The sequence below is a fragment of the Felis catus genome, chromosome C2 (genome assembly GCF_018350175.1).
Source record: "Felis catus isolate Fca126 chromosome C2, F.catus_Fca126_mat1.0, whole genome shotgun sequence".
Lineage (NCBI taxonomy): Eukaryota > Metazoa > Chordata > Mammalia > Carnivora > Felidae > Felis > Felis catus.
The window spans coordinates 127033449-127038698 of NC_058376.1; the positions used below are offsets into that span (position 1 = coordinate 127033449).

The window sequence follows — 5250 nt, forward strand, 5'->3', positions numbered from 1 at the left end:
TTGCAGTGGAATTTCCCAATGGGAGAAATGAGACAGTGCTGTATGGCTGGAAGTCCCTCAGAAGTTCCCACCTATGATTACCAGACTTGGCAAATAAAAATATAGGTTGCCCTGTTAAATCTGAATTTCATACTAATGGTGATTTTTTTTTTCAGTATAAATATGTCCCAAATATTGTATGAGCATCCTGTATTTTACCTGGTGACTTGATTCCCATCTTAACTTTCAACCTGGAGCCAAGGAGAGCTACATTTTTCAGGGACTTTGGGATGTCATTTATAGATGGATGCTTAAAATTGGAGTTTCAATGGAAGGAAACAAGGAGACCTTAAAGCAAAAGATGGGGTTAGTGTCAATATGGGAGCCAGAGGAGTGGTTTCTGAATGGTAGCACATCTCTCTCTGGGTGTGAGATGTATTTGAATGGGTCTTGATGTTTGTGGCATTTAAAAATCTCATTACTTTTTTTAAGTTTATTTATTTATTTTGAGAAAGAGAGAGAGAGAGAAAGAGAGAAAGAGAGAGAGAGAGAGAGAGAGGGTGAGAATCCCAAGCAGACTCTGCACTGTCAGTGCAGAGCCCAACATGGGACTTGGCTCAAAATAATGAACTCTGAGATCATGACCTGAGCTGAAACCAAGAGTCAGATGTTCAACTGACTGAGTCACCCAGTCGCCCCTAAAAATCTTGTTATAAAGACTGTGTGTGTGCACATGCGTGGGCATGTGGTAATAAAGGCTAATTTTCACCAAACACTTACCATGCCAGGAACAATGCTAAGCACTTTAGCTCATTTAATCTTTAAAACAACGATCCCCATTTTATAGACGTGGAAAAAAAAAAAAAAAAAAACGCTGACTTTAAGTGGCTTGCTTAAGGTCATACAGATAGCTGGTGATGGAGCCAGGACTTGAACTCAGGTTTGCCTATGCCTGGGAGCTGAGCTTGTGTCCTCTCTGCCATACTACCTCACAGTCAAGTGCAGCAAGCAAAAACAAAACCAAAAAAGCCCCAAAGGCATAGTGCTGACACTGTCTGAGGCTTTGTGACATTGGAGGTGGTCAGGGTGAGAAAGGTCAGGGTGGGCCAGATTAGCCAGGGAAGGCTTCTTGGCAAAAGAAACTCAGAAACCCTGTTCTCACAGATGGGTTTGGATTTGGGATGGTAAAAGAAATGAGCAGTGAGGACATCAACCTGGGCCAGTGGAAGGAGGGAGCCTGGTGGAGTGGGTGGCAAGGGTAAGCATGAAGTGGGTGGTGAGGGGGCTCCCCCAAAACTCAGAGGAGACAGCAGGAGCTGAGTTGGTCCAGTAGGGGGGAATGTTTGTGTTTGGTTTGGCACACAGAGTGACCACAGGACAGGTTCCCCATAGAGAGGAGGGCGGGGCTGTGTCATGGGTGAGGCGGGGAGGTGAATCGCCAGCGTGCAGTTGAAGTGGGATGGGTGACACACAGGCTGGTGTAAGCTTAAGGTCAGTGGGAAGTCAGTAAAGGTTGTAAGGTGTGGAGTGGTGGTGGTGGTGGTGGGGTTGGCATGGGTGATAGGACTTGGTGGTGAATAGGTGCGGCAGGAGGGTGATGGGAGCATGCCCAGCAAGGCCACCTGGCAGTGCCCCTGAGTGGAGGGCACCAGTAAGTGGACTAGAATGGGGGTGGAGGGAGGGAGTCTTGTTGGCTTCAGTGTGTGGGAGGCCATTGCCCCCAGGAGAGGAGGTGACCGATGGTGCCTTCCCTTCTTGGCAGGTGCCAAGCTTAGAAACAGAGCTCCATACAAGCCTGGAAAGAATGCTTGTGGTAGTGGCAGGCAGTGACAGCACAGGTCTGTGTGCCTTGGGATCTCCTGGTCAGCTCTAGCAGCCCGTGAGCAGATCACCCCGAGAGGCTTCTCCACCCGCTGGATGGAGCAGAGCCCATGCAGAGACTTGGAAAAGACAGGTTTAGGGCTGGATGCCTTTGAGAGAAGCTCATTTGACATTATGCCTCTCAGGCAGCATTTGCCCCACGCCTTGGTTTTACATAAAACCCACATAGCTTTCCAGATCACCCACCGCCATGGGCCACGCACCGTCTTCTACCCCGACGGCGGGTAAGCAAAGTCATGGCCACAGAAGGCGGCTGAAATAAAATGTGTAATTGTGCTCCAAGACACCTTAATTGTTTATTAATTACTCCATAAATCATAGTGACACCTGTGTTTATGCTCCTGTTAATTCACTCTTGTGAGGGGAGGGATGGAAGCACACGACCAAAGAATAACTGTCCCCATAACTGTGGGAGAGAGGTACCTGAAATGGGACAGGGACATCAGGGCTCTCGGTGCTTCTCCCTCACTGTCAGCCTCAACTGCATTCACATCCACTTTTGGCCAAGACTGTAGTCCTGAAAGGGCTGCTGATAAAGAGTGCTAATAATTCTCATTAAAGGAGCCTTGATGGGGCGAGGTGGGGGAGGGGCTAAGCCCTCCACCTCCTCCATCCAGGAGCCAGTGAAGAGACAGGTTATTGTACTCATTTGACAAATGAGAAACTGAAACTCTGAGATTTTATCTGAGCCTCAGGGTCACACTGCCAGTTTCGTGGGCATGATCGAGTTTGAATTCGGGTTTGTCTGACTCCCAAGTGAGGTAGCCCTTGTGGGAGGGTTAGAGAACAGCCTTGGGAGGAGAAGGGAGCTTTCCTGTTAATCATCCCTGATACTTCATTTGTGTCTTGTATGTTTATCCAAGGAAAGGCAAACTGTTTTCTAAATGATGATGGAAACAGCATTCATCCAGGTGTTTTGGCTGCAGTGTTCTGGTGCCCTGCCACTCAGACTGGCTATCGCTGGTGTCCCCCTCTAACTGACCTGACCTCCATCCCAGACAGTCACCAGCTCCTGTCCCTCGGAGCCCTTCTCTGCACACATCTGTCTGCAGCCATCAGCGACTGAGCGCCTGGCCCTGGAGAGTGCGCCAGTGTTCCAGATGGTTAATAGAACTTTATTGCCACAATCATTCTTAATGCGGCCATTCCAAAGACCCTGTCTGGAAGGAGGCTCCGCTCCTGTGATGGGGCAGCAGTCCCGGCCTGCTGGAGGCTGGGCCGCTGCTGGCTAGCCCTCTCTCCCGGGCCTGATAGTGCACTTCCACAGATGCCATGAGATAGCTCTTTGGAAGACAAGTAATGCCATAAAACCTAGCTGGGGAGTAATCTTTTCCCCTGGGTTGAGATCAGGACTTTGAAGGGAGGAGGGAATGCTGTAGGCAGCAGCTGGGCTGGGGGAGGCCCTCTGCTCTGGGTCCTGAACATGGTGGAAGGTGGGGGAAGAAGGCAGGTAGGGAATGAGATGTCACCCCATCTTGTCCCCATCTGCCCTGACCATCCCTCAAGTCTCAGCTTTAAGAGACCTTCCCCAACCAGCCAATTCTGTATTCTCTCTCTTTCACAGCCTGTTATTTTCTTCTAAGTACTTTTCTCCATTTGTGATGATAAACTTACTCATGGGTCTATTTGTTTAATATCTCTCTCAGATACTGGTCTGTGCAGGGATGATGTCTATTTTGGTTAGCAGTATACCAGGTGTCAGCACAATGCCTGGCACATAACAAGTACCCAATAAGTACTCACTGAATGAAAAAACAAATGAATATTATTAGTGAGTCATGGCCACTCTGTCCTCAAGGACAATTCTCTTAGGCTCTACTGATAGGGTGTCTCATGATACGCTTGCTAGCAGGCGATTTAAGATTGGAAAGGAGAAGGAAGATCAGCAAGATGCCTCCAGAGGCCATTAGAGTAGTTAGTTTCTGGGTGCTGAAGTCTGAGGGCGTTGAACACATTGCACAATGAGGGAATGGATGAGAAAAGATTAGGAAGACTAGAAGGAATGTCTTTGTGGGTGACAAAGCAAGTGAGTCTGTGGGAGAGAGAACTGCCAGTGCCTGCCACAAAAGGAGCAGGAATGTTTGAACACTACCCTATGTTCATGGGGTAGTTTCACCTCAGCAGAAAGTAGATCATTAAACTTCCCAACCGTCCTTCTCCTTCCTGTGCTCTGGACCAAGAGTCCCTGCTAATGGTTTGGTGTCTTTCAGCAGGGAGGCAGTTAGGGTACCACACCCACCTCTCTGGCCTCTAGGTGTGGTGGGACTGGAGGACATTATGGTCAGTGCCAACGTATGGACAAAGGAAGCACTTAGCCTTGCAAGAGCCATCAGCCAAGCTACGCTTCCTCAAGAAAAGGAGCTTACAGGAAGTTTGGGAGGTGGGGGTTAGAAAATGCCTTCATCCCCTGGACTACTCTTCTATTGGTGCCAGATGGGCCCGTGGGCTGCCTGGCATTGGTGAGCAGGGCTTAGGACTGACAGGAGACCACTGGGAGTCCAGCAAACACAGCCAGGATGGCAGAGAAGCTACCCAGTATGCTGAGTGGCCTGCAGGGAAAGGCATGGTCAAGTTTGCTGGAATAGATCTATGGTATTCGGTCACCATGGAAGCAAGGAAGGCCTCATGCACAGGGATGGGGCTTGACCGGGGCCTTGAGAGTAGCCTGGATGATCAGAAGGACAGGGAAGAAGGGGAGCAGAGTGAGGAGAGGATGGAGGAGGGGGGAGATAGGGGCTCAGGGAAGTGGAGGCACAGAGAAGATCCATCAAGAGGAGGCCTGTCTGTGCCCAGGTTAGGGCTGTGAGATGGACTGTGCATCCTGGAACCCAGACTCTGCAGTTCTCCCTGCAGGCTAGGAGCACAGGGCCACAGACATGAAGGCACAGAGATGATGTTGAGGACTGGGGGGTGTGAGCAAGTGGTGAGCCTTCAGCTGAGCAACCACACACCCTGCTGAGAGAACTGGGAGCCATGAACCAAGGCCACAGACCGAGAATCCAGAACAATTCCTGTGGTGGAGTACTGGATACCCAGTTTGTTAACACACAGGAAAGATGTGATCATTTGAACACCACGGATTCTTTGAGCTTTGTCAAACCACCCTCATGTTTGGGTCAGAGCGAATAATGCAGTCTCCACATTGACAGGGCAGCCGAAGTGATCCCCCTGTGTGACCCTGTTATGAGCAAGGCAGAGACTTTGCAGTCTCGTATATCTGTGGTCAAGATGGTAAAATGCGTGCTGCACATAACTCTCTTACGGGGGGGGGGGGCTCTGCTGGTTGAAGTGGAGTGGGGGCAAAGTCAAGTGTGAGAACATAATCTATCATCTTAAATGGGTTCATTTTCTGAGAGTGAAAGGGGACTTGCGTCAGCTTGAGCTGGGTCC

The 5250-nt window shown here is 49.8% G+C and overlaps 1 long non-coding RNA gene across 1 annotated transcript; it reads left to right on the forward strand.

Moving 5' to 3' along the window:
• Positions 1 to 1026: 1026 nt before the first annotated feature.
• On the forward strand, positions 1027 to 2152 carry LOC111562298. Its single transcript, XR_002745433.2, has 2 exons — positions 1027 to 1237; positions 1742 to 2152. It is a non-coding gene; the product is annotated as an uncharacterized LOC111562298 (long non-coding RNA).
• Positions 2153 to 5250: the final 3098 nt, after the last annotated feature.